Source organism: Oryctolagus cuniculus, chromosome 5 (assembly GCF_964237555.1).
Source record: "Oryctolagus cuniculus chromosome 5, mOryCun1.1, whole genome shotgun sequence".
Classification (NCBI taxonomy): Eukaryota; Metazoa; Chordata; class Mammalia; order Lagomorpha; family Leporidae; genus Oryctolagus; species Oryctolagus cuniculus.
Genome location: NC_091436.1, coordinates 1,545,351 through 1,557,914, shown reverse-complemented (window position 1 = coordinate 1,557,914; position 12,564 = coordinate 1,545,351). Strand labels below are relative to the sequence as shown.

General features: G+C 65.9%; 1 long non-coding RNA gene across 1 annotated transcript; it reads left to right on the top strand.

The window, feature by feature from the left end:
* The first annotated feature begins 3,843 nt into the window (after positions 1-3,843).
* LOC127485812 (uncharacterized) lies at positions 3,844-8,763 on the top strand. Its single transcript, XR_007912717.2, has 3 exons — positions 3,844-4,333; positions 6,751-6,972; positions 7,080-8,763. It is a non-coding gene; the product is annotated as an uncharacterized lncRNA (long non-coding RNA).
* Positions 8,764-12,564: the final 3,801 nt, after the last annotated feature.

Genomic DNA, 12,564 nt, shown 5'->3' with positions numbered 1-12,564 from the left:
CCTGGCCAGGAGCAGCGCAGTCCCGGCCTCCCCCAGCTGTGGCCAGCCCTGCTCCGGCACAGCCTCCGTGGAGCACGCGCTCGGAAGACTTGCCGGAGTGGTGGTGACTCAGCGGGCGTGGGGATCCAGGTGCGAGGGCGGCAAGGTCGGAGGGTGCCCGTCTGGAGAGCTCCGGGATGAGGCCACAGGAATTCGGCTTCAGAGCTGCCCTGGGGGACAGGCCCTGAGGGGGCCCCTGGTCTGCTGCGGGGAAGCAGGGGTGGGGCTCGGGGGGGAGGGGGAGGGGAGGAGAGGTCTGGGGGGCAGGGCCTGGGGCCGCGCCAGGGTCGTCACCAGGGTCTGGATACAGTTCTGGCTGTGTGAGAGCTGCCAGCCTTCAAAAGGGAGTGGTTTGTGCAACCATCAGTCAGTCACTCGATGGATGGATCCCGGAGGTGGGCTCTGTGCCTTCACCTGACGACGCGGGAGCTGTCACAGGTGACCCTGGCAGGGGCTGGGCCGCGCCACACAGGGAAAGCCTCGGGCTGGCTCCAACGTCGCCTTAGTGCCGGGGCCATGGACAGCGGCAGGCAGGTGCCCTGGGATGGGAGGCAGCGGCGGGTGTGTGTGTGTGTGTGTGTGTGTTCTGTTGTGTGCGGTTCCTGGCAGGTGAACAGGCAGGAGCAGGCCCAGCCTGGGGACGCCCTGTGTGAGGCAGCTGTCACAGGAGAGGGCGGACAGGTCCCCAGCTCCCCGGCAGGCTGCTTGTGTGTGTCACGCCGGCTTCATGGCTTCCTCCCTGCCTCCCTTCCTAAGGATTTATTTATTTGAAAGAGTTACAGAGAGAGGCAGAGAGGTCTTCCATCCACTGGCTCACTCCCCAGGTGACGGCCACAGCCAGCACTGGGCCAGGCCAAAGCCAGGAGCCAGGACCTTCATCCGGGTCTCCCACGTGGGTGCAGGGCCCAAGCACTTGGACCATCCTCTGCTGCTGTCCCAGGCCATTAGCAGGGAGCTGGATTGGAAGTGGAGCAGCTGGGACTCGAACCGGCGCCCGTATGGGATGCTGGCGTCAAAGCCCACAGCTTTCCCCGCTATGCAGTCCCCTTGTTGCCATTTTCAAACCAGACCATCTGGGGCCCCACGTTCTGGAAGGAGCTGGGGGTTTGCTGAGAGCCAGCATGGGTCCCCCTCACTCCTGCCAGTGGCACTGACTGGACACAGGTGCGGGCAGCGTCCTCTGGGCCCTTGCTGCCCACGGACTCCACGTCGCCATCTTGTGGCTGCCTGGCGCCGCGCGGACTTCACGCTCTGCTGCGTTTCCCTTGCCTCTGCGGCGGGTCCGGGGGCTGGCACTGCTGGGGAGCCCTCTCTGAACCCCCAGCACGGCCCCGAGCAGAAGAGGCTTTGGCGAAACAAATCGAAATGTTCAAAATACGACCGCCCTGGGCCAGGAGAGCAGGCACCTGCTGGCCCTGCTGCCCGCTGCTGCGCGACGCAGCCTCCCCAGGGCGGCTCCCGGGTGCAGCACCCCAGGTCCACCCCTGCCGCTCAGCCGCCCTGCAGATGTCCCGCGGCACAGGGAAGCTTGAGACAGCACGGGGTGCGGAGGGAGGGCGATGGAGGGCACCGGGGGAGACGCTGAGAGCCAACGCCGCTGCTTTGTGCTTCTGTGGGGAGAATGTGTTTCTTAAGGGTTCGTTTATTCACGTGAAAGTCAGAGGTGCAGAGAGAGAGGGAGAAAGATCCCTCCCTGCCGGTTCCCTCCCCACCCAGCTGCAACGGCCAGGCTGAATCCAGGAGCCAGGAGCTTCTTCCCGGTCTCCCACACAGCTGCAGGGGCCCAAGCACCTGGGCCGTCTTCCACTGCTTTCCCAGGCCATCAGCTGGGAGTTGGTTTGGAAGTGGAGCAGCCGGGACTCGAACAGGTACCCATACGCGATGCCGGTGCTGCAGGCCGATGCTTAACCTGCTACCACATGGCGCTTGCCCAGGGAGGAGCAGAGGTATCCAGGCGTCACTAAGGGACGTTGGACCTCACGTGTACAAAGCAAGCTCTACAGCCGGTGTCACCATGTTCTCGGCTGATAGCGGGTGACAGAGAACACCCTGGGGGGTCCAGGGAACACGTGGCCGGGGCACTTGCTGTCATTTGGCGTGGGGGCTGGGGTGGGGACCCTCGGTTGGAAGGTGACTCTGCAGGCCCCTGGTTCGACACAGTGCTCCCCAGACAGCACCGTGAGGGCCCGGGAAGCCTGCAGGGCCCGGCCTGGCTCCTCAGAGCAGTTTTGGTGAACGCATTTCACCCTGACGTCATGGCAAAGCCCAGACATCCTGCGCTGCCCCCGCTGGGGAGGGACCAGCCACCTGCCCTGTGGGGAGCTGTGCTGGGCACTGCAGACGCGGAGAAAGCTCTTCCTGCAGCCGATGCCGACGACGGCGCGGTTCCCCGGAAGGGCGGCGTGGGCTTGGGGAGCCTCAGGTGTCCAGGTCGGGGGAAAATCGGCCCCAAGTTCCCGCCGCAACTCCTCTCAGAGCTGTTTTCTGTAGACTTTGTTTATTTGAAAGGCAAACGGATAGAGAGGACGCACAGAGATCAATCTTCCATCTGCTGGTTCCCGCCCCAAATGGCTGCACAGCTGGGAGCCTGCAGCTCCACCTGGGTCTCCCACGCGTGCGCAGGGGCCCCAGTACTCGGGCCTGCCCCGATTCCCAGGCCCTCGGTCCTGCACGGTGAGGCTGGCAGTTGGCCTGGGAAGCTCAGAGGACGCTGGGGCCCGGGACACAGGTGCTAAACTGCAGGCCCTGGTTGGGAATCCACGCGGCCGCTCCCAGCCAAGGATCCACGGAGATAAAACAAGTCCCAACCTGGTGAACACCGGGAAACGGGGGGCAGGGCCTGCAGGTGCCACTGCTGGGGGCCCAGAGGGGAGGGCCCCACGCCCACCCTCCTGCCCTCACTGGGCAGAATAACACTGCCTTGCCGTGGTTGGTCACAGTGTCTGAGGGGAGCCCAGGGAAGGTGCCGGAGGCTGCCTCTGGGGCCGGGGCCGGCACAGAGCTGGGCTCTTCCGCTGTGGACGCTGCTGTGGGGCCGCCCTGGGCGCCGCTGTCTCCAGGAAGATGGGGCAGACACGTGCTGCAGACGTGTGTGGGGGGGTGCGTGGCTGCTGTGGGGACCCAGGCCCGGGCTGGAGCCCTGCTGGCTCCACTTCCGGCTCCCCGAGGGCCCTCTGCACCGTCCTCCACGGCGGCTGCCCCTCTGCCTCTCCGTCAACAGTCACGGGCTCATTTGTCAATGCGGACAGAGGTGAGGACCCTCCCTGCCCGCACTGCGTTCACCACAGCCGAGCGCAGAGGCCAGCGAGGGGGACGGAGAGTCACCCCACCACAGCCTCGACACCGGCTGCGGCCCAAAGCCACTGCGGACAGCGCAGGTGCGCAGGGAGGGGGTCCCCGGGCCTGGGGAGGCAGGGCTGCCATTGTGTGGGTGCGAGGTTCCGCCGGGGCAGGGAGCGGATGGAGACTGCGGCCCCTGCGATTCTGTGCCCGTGCCCGGGGTGGGACAGTGCTCCTGCTGTGTCACCATCACAGTCCTTAGAGCCCCCAAGATGGCTCGAGTCCTGTCCACCAGAAAGGATTCTCCAGGCAAAACCTTTGTTTGGCTTTCCCTGGCCTCTGCGCGTGCACCCAGCAGGTGGCAGACGGAGCCTGCACACAGGGCTGTGGGAGGGCGGGGCGGGGCGGGGCGGGGCCGGGAGGCGTCACTCCCAACGCTAGGCAGGGCACTTACCTTCCCCAGGACAGCGTTGCTCATTCCTGAGTCTTCAGCTGGTTAGGTTCTGTCGTTTCTATGGTGATAGAAAACTTGCATTTTCTTTGGTTCTTAAAGTCACAGCTCTTGGACAATCAAAGCTTCCTGGTGTGAGCAGATCGGGGGTCTCGCGCCTGCGGCTTTCCCGGCGGGGTCGCTCTGCTCAGCGAGGGTCCCGCCGGGCTGCTGCAGCGGCTCCCATGGCACCAGGGAGCGGGGCCACCCCTGGGGGCAGCTGGCGCACAGGTTCCCGCCAGTGGGGGTGGGGGCCGGTGTCGCCCGGGGAACTGCCTGCACCTGTTGCGAGCCACCTGTCTCGCCTCTTGTTCTTGCTGGCGGTTTTCCCGCCGAGGTGGCCGTGTGCGGCACTGGCCAGGGTGCTGAGGGCAAGGGGCCGGGCTGTGCCTCTGCCGAGCGTCACAGCAAGCAGCCGCGGGTGCCTGTGCCAGCGGAGGCGTGTGACGGAGGCGTGTGACGGAGGCGCGTGACGGAGGCGCGTGTGCAAGAGCACCGACGAGCGCGTTGTGGCGGGAGGTGCAGGTGAGCCTAACCCTGGCGCCCCCACACGTCAGCGCTGGGCTGTTTCACAGAACGGAGCGAGCTCCGGCTCCCTCACCGCCAGCACGGCGCCCGGCACCTGCCTGCCCCGCGGGGCTGCGGGAGGCGAGCTCAGCTCCGCTGTGCTGGCAGGGCTCCATGGGCCGATCCCAGGGTGGGTGCCAGTGACGCCCCTCCTGCCCCAGCCTGCTGTGGACAGTGCAGAGAAGGTACCCCGAGACGCCTTATCGGTGCCCTGGAGAGTGGTGGTGGGTGTTCACCTAGCAGTGAGTGTGGTGTCCACTGTGGGTGCCCTGGAGAGTGGTGGTGGGTGTTCACCTATCAGTGAGCGTGGTGTCCACCGTGGGTGCCGTGGTGGGCGGTGTTCACCTGGGCAGTGAGCATGGTGTCCACTGTGGGTGCCGTGGTGGTGGGTGTTCACCTGGGCAGTGAGCGTGGTGTCCACTGTGGGTGCCGTGGTGGGCAGTGTTCACCTGGGCAGTGAGCGTGGTGTCCACTGTGGGTGCCGTGGTGGGCGGTGTTCACCTGGGCAGTGAGCGTGGTGTCCACCGTGGGTGCCGTGGTGGGCGGTGTTCACCAGGGCAGTGAGCGTGGTGTCCACTGTGGGTGCCGTGGTGGGCGGTGTTCACCTGGGCAGTGAGCATGGTGTCCACTGTGGGTGCCGTGGTGGGCGGTGTTCACCAGGGCAGTGAGCGTGGTGTCCACTGTGGGTGCCGTGGTGGGCGGTGTTCACCTGGGCAGTGAGTGTGGTGTCCACTGTGGGTGCTGTGGTGGTGGGCGGTGTTCACCAGGCAGTGAGCGTGGTGTCCACTGTGGGTGCCCTGGAGAGTGGTGGTGGGTGTTCACCTGGGCAGTGAGCGTGGTGTCCACTGTGGGTGCCGTGGTGGGCAGTGTTCACCTGGGCAGTGAGCATGGTGTCCACTGTGGGTGCCGTGGTGGGCGGTGTTCACCTGGGCAGTGAGCGTGGTGTCCACTGTGGGTGCCGTGGTGGGCGGTGTTCACCAGGGCAGTGAGCGTGGTGTCCACTGTGGGTGCCGTGGTGGGCGGTGTTCACCAGGGCAGTGAGTGTGGTGTCCACTGTGGGTGCCGTGGTGGGGCGCGTGTCCTATTCCTCGGCCAGCTGCCCGGAGCGGGGATGCGGCACAGGGACCTCTGCAGCCGAGTCAGGGCAGCGTCTCCATCTGCACCCGGCTGAGGGCCACAGCCGCGCTGCCCTTGGAGACCTCCTGCCCCGGGGTCTCCTGCGCTCGGCTCTGGGGGACCACAGCATGCGGCCCCCAGGGCCTTGGGCAGCCTCCTCCCTGCCGGGCCAGGCACTGAGACGGGAACAGCACGAAGCTGGACGGGAAGGCGGGACAGGCACAGTGAGAGTCTCGGCCCTTCCCGGTGCCAGGAACCGGGGCCTCTTGTTCCCAGCTCCGCGGCTAGGCTCCGCCCATGCCCTCATGCCAGGGAGGAGCCCACAGGGGCTGCGGCTGGGCCCCGCCTCCGACGCCCTGCTCAGGGTCACGGTTCCCCTCAGGTCAGGGTTGGGGACACCAGACAGTTCTCCATGACTCACGGCCCAGACGTCCTCCCAGACAGCAGTGGGGCCGTTGGAACCATCTCTCCGGGTGTGTGCCGACGGTGCCTGCGGCTTCCCCAGGGCAGGGCCGCCCTCCTGGCTGGTTCCCGGCCGCGCCACCAGCTTCTGCAAGGGAGAAGCCACTCCCTGGGTTGTCAGCTCACACCTGGCTCTCGCTGTGCCTGTCCCGCCTTCCCGTCCAGCTTCGTGCTGTTCCCGTCTCAGCGCCTGGCCCGGCAGGGAGGAGGCTGCCCAAGGCCCTGGGGGCCGCATGCTGTGGACCCCAGAGCCGAGCGCAGGAGACCCCGGGGCAGGAGGTCTCCAAGGGCAGCGCGGCTGTGGCCCTCAGCCGGGTGCAGATGGAGACGCTGCCCTGACTCGGCTGCAGAGGTCCCTGTGCCGCATCCCCGCTCCGGGCAGCTGGCCGAGGAATAGGACACGCGCCCCACAGACCCCGAGCTCGCCGGGTTGTGCAGGGACAGGAGGAGACAGCTCAGGTCAGAGCTGGTCTGAGCACGGTCCAGGCCCAGCCATGGCTAACGCAGGCCCACGGCTGACACCGTACCCAGAATGGGATGGGGAGGCATGAGGAGTCGTGCAGGCAGCTCTGGCCTGTTGGGGAGGAGGGGGCCACGTGGAGCCTGCTGCACCGGCGACAGGCAGAGCTAAGCGCCCACAGAGTGCAGGGGGCCACGTGGAGCTTGCTGCGCCAGTGACAGGCAGAGCTAAGCGCCCACCGAGTGCAGGCCTGGCCCCGCAGCCGACTTTGAGGTTTCGGAGTCAAGGCCGGCTCCGGGCGACGTGGCGGTTGGGCCCCTGCATTCTGTAATTGCAGATAGGATTCCGCATTTTGTGGCCGTGGTCTTGTGGCTCCCAGCGGCCCTGCCTCTGGTTCTGTTCTGAAAGCGTGGGGCCCACGAGGCCTCTCTTTTGGGCCCGGGCGGCAGCCTTGGCTCCGGGAATCGGCTGGTTTTCCACTTACAAGTGGCTGCCACGTTGCTTTGCAAGGCCACTGACAGCAAAACATCGTGGCAGTGGGATGCGAGAGACGGCAGCCGTGAGTGATGGTTCCCCCGGGCGTGCGAGGGGTGGGGGGTGACCTCATCTCCTCCAGGGCCGCGCGGCCCCATGACCTCACTTGTGTTTCGGATGCTTTACCTCTAGACTCATTCGAGTGAGCCGCTGCTCCACGCCCGGGGAGGGCCCCGCCTGGCCGCCTCTGGGGTCCCGGAGCTGACCTCATGCCGGCCCTGCCGGGCGAGTCTCCTCACGGCAGACTGAGAACGCCGGGCCGGGCCAGTGCAGAGCCCCCTGCCGGCTCTGCGGGAGCCGGGACGCCACGCGTGTGGGTGGCGGCCCCCAGGAGGTCTGCACTCGGGCATCAGGGAATGTCTACGCAACCGAGTAAAAGCGGTCGAGCTTAGCGAGTTACTTAAGCGTGGGGTGGTGTGATTGTGTGGCTCACATATTGTCTTTCTGTCCTCAACACTCAGCCAGAGTGCGCAGTTGGAAACTCCGCCCCTCCCACGTGCACAGAGCAGCTGGGGCCTTTGTGTACGGTGGGGAGGGGGCATCCCAGCACCCGAGCACCCCTCGTACTTCCGTCTCCCTCTCCTCTGGGGCGGTGCCTCTGAGAGCCCGCGTGGGACTTCCCTCAGCACAGCACTGCGGCGGCCGCGTGGTCTGCCCGCAGCGGGCGGTGGGCTGCACTGCCGCTCCCTCTGACGTGCACGGGTTTCCTGCTGTCTGGGGGAACCCGTGCAGAAACCCAGCACCCCCGATGAAGACGCCGCTGGCATCTAGTGTGTTCTAGACACGCACAAACCTTGTCCGGAATGGAAGACTCCGCCTGGCTGCCCACAGCCACTCAGAAGTTTCTGGAACTTGGCTTGAACGTGATGGGCACATCAGTGGGGCCGACCGCCAGGCCTCCTCAGCTGCACCCTCTGCAGCCAGGGCACCCGGACCGCAGGCCCTGGGTGGTGCCATCTGGGGGACGTGAGCCCAGCTCTGCCTGCACTGCTGTGGGCGATCATCGCTGCTCAAGATGTTAGCAGTTTCCCAAAACTGGGTGTGAGACGCCCGCCCGCTGAGAGCCGTGCGTTAGCCTTCCGACGAGTGAGTCCGCCGATTAGCAAGGCCTCAGGAATGTCTGCCGGCCCCTCCAGGCTGCCTGGCTCCTGCTGTCTCTCTGCACCTCTCAGCACGTCAGGTCACTGCGTGACGGCTCGTGCCTTCATCCCTGACCTGAAGCGACTTTGTCTCCTCTGCTCTGTCCTCCCCTGGAGCCGCAGGGTCTGGGTTCGGAACACGTTCTTCTCCTCCCTGATGCTCCAATGCCAGCTCCCCGGGTGTGAATCTTTTTAAGATTAATTAATTTATTTGAAAATCAGAGAGAGAGAGAGAGAGAGAGAGAGAGAGAGAGAGAAAAGAACGATCTTCCATCTACCGGTTCACTCCTCAGATGGCCGCAACAGCCAGGCTGGGCCAGGTCAAAGCCAGGAGCCAGGAGCCTCATCCAGGTCTCCCAAGAAGGTGGCAGGGCCAGTCGCTTGGGCCGTCCATGCTGCTTTCCCTGGTGCATTAGCAGGGAGCTGGCACAGAAGCGGAGCAGCCGGGACTCGGAGTGCCTGCAGGGTGTCATGGGCGGGGCCTTACCTGCTCCAGCACACCAGCCCCCAGGGTGTGACTCTTCCTGGGGTCTCACGGAACGTATCCGAGGGCAAGTCTGTCACCCAGCCACAGGTGGAGCTGCTGGGAGTCCCTCCGGGCCCAGAGCAGTTCTAGCTCCTAGCAGGTGTCTGAGCACAAGTCAGCCTGGGAGTGCAGCCTCGTGGGCAGCCAAAGGAGCCTGATGCCCGTGGTCTCACACCCTGACGTCACGTGGCACCCGCAGGCTCACACCCCATCACGAGGCACCCGTGGACTCACACCCTGACATCACGTGGTGCCTGTGGACTCACACCCCGATGTCACGTGGTGCCCGTGGGCTCACACCCTGACATCACGTGGTACCCGTGGGCTCACACCCCGACGTCACGTGGCGCCCGTGGGCTCACACCCTGACATCACGTGGTGCCCGTGGATTCACACCCTGACATCACATGGTGCCCGTGGACTCACACCCCAACGTTACGTGGTGCCCGTGGACTCACACCCTGATGTCACAAGGTGCCCATGGACTCATACCCCAACTTCACGTGGTGCCCGTGGACTCACACCCTGATGTCATGTGGTGCCCATGGACTCATACCCCGACGTCACGTGGTGCCCGTGGACTCACGTTGCTGGGGCCTTCTCTCCGGGAGGGCGTCTCCAGGCTTCCTCGGGCACGGGGCATCTGCGGGGGGCAGGTGACGACGGCCGTGTCCTCGCCTCTGGACTCCGCCCGCTGCCTGCCTGTGTGGGGAGCCCTGGAGCCTGGGGGCGAGCCCGAGGTTCTGAGGGCATTAGCAGGCAGCAGAATCAGCCGCAGAGCTGGGGCTGGGCCCAGGCATCTGATTTAGGATGTGGGTATCTCTAGTGGTGCCTTTACCCATGGCACCACCCAGAGGGCAGTGAAACCCCCGGCCCCGCCGTGGCCTGGACCCCCACCTGCTGCTGCTCCCACCTGCCCTGGCTTTGCCCGCAGCCGCGCTGTCCAGTGCAGGCTCCTTCCTGTCTCAGTCACAGAGGGGTCCCAGGGTTGGGATTGAGCTGCACGGCCACCTGTGCCCTCAGGTGTCTCAGTCACCCCTCCTGTCTCAGAGCACAGCTCTAAGACTGCCCCCCTCAGACACCGTCTGCCTGCCCATGGCCTAACCCTGCCCATCGCCCCTCCTTCGCCGAGAAACGCAGGTCCCTGCACCCCAACCATGGAAGGAGGCGGCCTTTTCCTTCCCCCTTCAGCCCCACGCACCTGCTGAGCTCCCCTGCACTGCCCCACCAGCCCAGCCCTTGTCGCCCGTCCGGCCCTGGCCCAGCCCCGTGTCTTCTTAGACTTCTCAGCTGGTGCTGGAGTGAGCTTCCAGGGCAAACAGCCACCCTGGCGTCAGGAGAATGCACCCCCCTCACGTGTCCCTGAGCTGACAGGAGAGGGGCCCTCAGCAACAGTGGGGGGGGGGGTCCACGGGTGGGGAGACAAGAGACAGGCTCGGGGCGGAGCCATTTGATTAAAATTTCTATTTGAATTAAGTCTATTTGAATTCACTATAGAAATGATCGCACATTCTTAGACATTCTGGCACTTACTCTGCCTGCTTTGGGAAGGGTTTCTCCCTCAGGATCAGAACCCCTGCTAGGAACTGTTCCCGAAGGCAGATTCCCCACAGAGGGGCTGCCCAGCCCCGCAGGGAGAGCCAGGCGCAGCGGGCTGAGATACCTGATACGTGATGCGTGGCTTACCACACCTGAGACAAGGCGTGGCCTGTGGTGTTCCCTCACCGGAAGCGCCTCTGGGATCCATACCAGGCCCAGCCGGGCCAGGTCCCTGGCACAGCCAGCAGAGCCCACCTCGAAGCAGCTCAGGGGGGCACGGGTGGTCATGCAGCTCAATCCCCGGACCCCTGGGGCCCCTCTGCCTGCCTCAGTCTGTGCTGTGGGGCGAGGCTGGCGGCTCGTGGTTGGGAGGACTGGGGCGCGGCCACGGTCAGTTCACAGAACGGCGCCGATGACCTGGTGGTACCTGGCTCCCGGCGCCACGCCACTCTCTCCCTGGAAGCAGGGCGCCGCTTCCAGTGTGCCGAGCTCACACGCCTGGTCTGACTCCCAGCTGCCGCCCGCAGGGCCACCATCCTCAACCTACAGACAAGGACACTGACGTCAGAGAGGCTGAGAACTTGCCGTGGTCACAGGTGGCGGGGGCTGGGTGGCGGACGGCGCCTCCTCTACCCGTGCTGTGGCTGCAGGACAGGCCCTGTCACCGAGAGCTCCTTTAGGAGCTGGGAGGGCAGCCACTGCCCTGAGAGCTCACCTCCCACCGTCAGCCCGCCCCCACCCCTGCACTGCCCGCCAGCCGCTGCATCCACGGGGCAGCAGGCCTGGAGACCCGGGCAGCGGGGCCTGTGCTAAGGACCAGGCGGTTTAAGGATTAACCTGATCCCCTGCACGTCCCCTCTGCCTCCCTCTGCCTCCCTCTGCCTCCCTCTGCCTCCCTCTGCCTCCCTCTGTGAACCGTGGGCAGAGCGTGCGAGACTGCACCCAGCCGAGTCTGCACCTGAGCGTCTTCCTGCCGAGTCATCGAGAGCCCCCGCGTTCCTCTCCCTAATCCACGTCCCCAGTGACAGCGGCCCAGGGCGCGAGATCAGGGCAGCTCGGAGGCTTTGGGAAGGTGACTCGTGGACGGCCACTGAGCACTGCGCAGGGCCTGAGGTCGGGCCAGCAAGGCGGCTGAGCGGCTGCACAGCGCAACGGCCTGGGATGCGCCGTTCCGGAGCTGAGGGCTCTCGACCCGGCGTCCCCGGGCACCGCCAGCCGGGGCGGGGGGGACTCGTGGGGAAGTGAGTGGGCGGGGGCCGCTTCCGGTCCCAGTGCCAGGCTCAGCCTCACAGGCAGGAAGCGCAGCAGCGTCCCCAGTCACTAGTGCTCAGTGACATGAGAATCAGAGGAGAGGCCACCAGCGATGTCGTGAACTCCCTGGGGAAGACGTCACCCTTCTTCCCGAGAGGCAGGGTGGCCCAGTGGCGAGATCTGAGAAACTTCGGGGACGCCCACGCGAGGCCGAGGCCTGGTCTAGGGGCCTTGACACTGTGAAATCAGGTTAGGGCCGAACCTCGGACACGGCTCCCAGGAACAGGCAGCGATGCAAGGACCGAGACCCCGGAGCCCCGGGTCCTGCACCTGCAGGCCTGGGGTTGGCAGCCTGCAGTGTCGGGGGCTCAGGGAGGTGAGGCCGCCCACTCAGAGACCAAATGTGCCAGTGCACGGCCTGAGAGCGCAGCGGGGATACGGGTCACCCCAGCACTTCCCCTGGATTGCAGTGACCTGGGGCTGGGGGAGGCTCGCGGGGAACCGGGGGACATTCAGTCCTAGAGAGCCAGTGGGGCCGCTGTCTTCTGGGGTAGCAAGCTCCGGGGTGGGGGTGAGCCCCAAGTGTGCCACTGATGTCCCCAGAGACTGTGTCCCCGGGGGCAGCCCGGCCCCGCCCCACAAGAAGCGTCAGTTTAAGAAGCAGAGCCTCCCTCATCCATTTGGAACAAACCGGGCCCCACACCCTCGCGCCCGGCCAAGCTCGGTTCTGAGCAGGTTCCCCACGGGAGGCCGTCCTGACGCTGGCGGCACCGGCACCGTGGCCGTGGTGGGCAGCACTGGGCAGGGGCTGGGATTCTCTCCGGGAGGACCGGGTCCTTGCTGGGCTCCTGCGGGCTGACTTCCTGACTTCCAGACAACTTTTCCTTCTGGTCTCTGGAGCGCCTGCACCGTGTCCAGTTCCCCAGCGTCTGCTGTGCTCCAGGCTCAGGGGCCTGCGTGCGGCCGCCGGGAGCCTCGGGACCCGGCCCCACGAGTGCGGCAGCATTAATTACAGGGCACCCTCCTGCCCTTCCCACAGGAAGCCTTTTGTTCCTGTGCTCAGAGGCTCACCCGCCGGAAACTCCCCTGCAGCGCAAAGACGGGGACCCTGAGAGCCGCCCGCCCCTGGTGCTCCTGCTTCTGCCAGCTAAGCGGCTGCGGG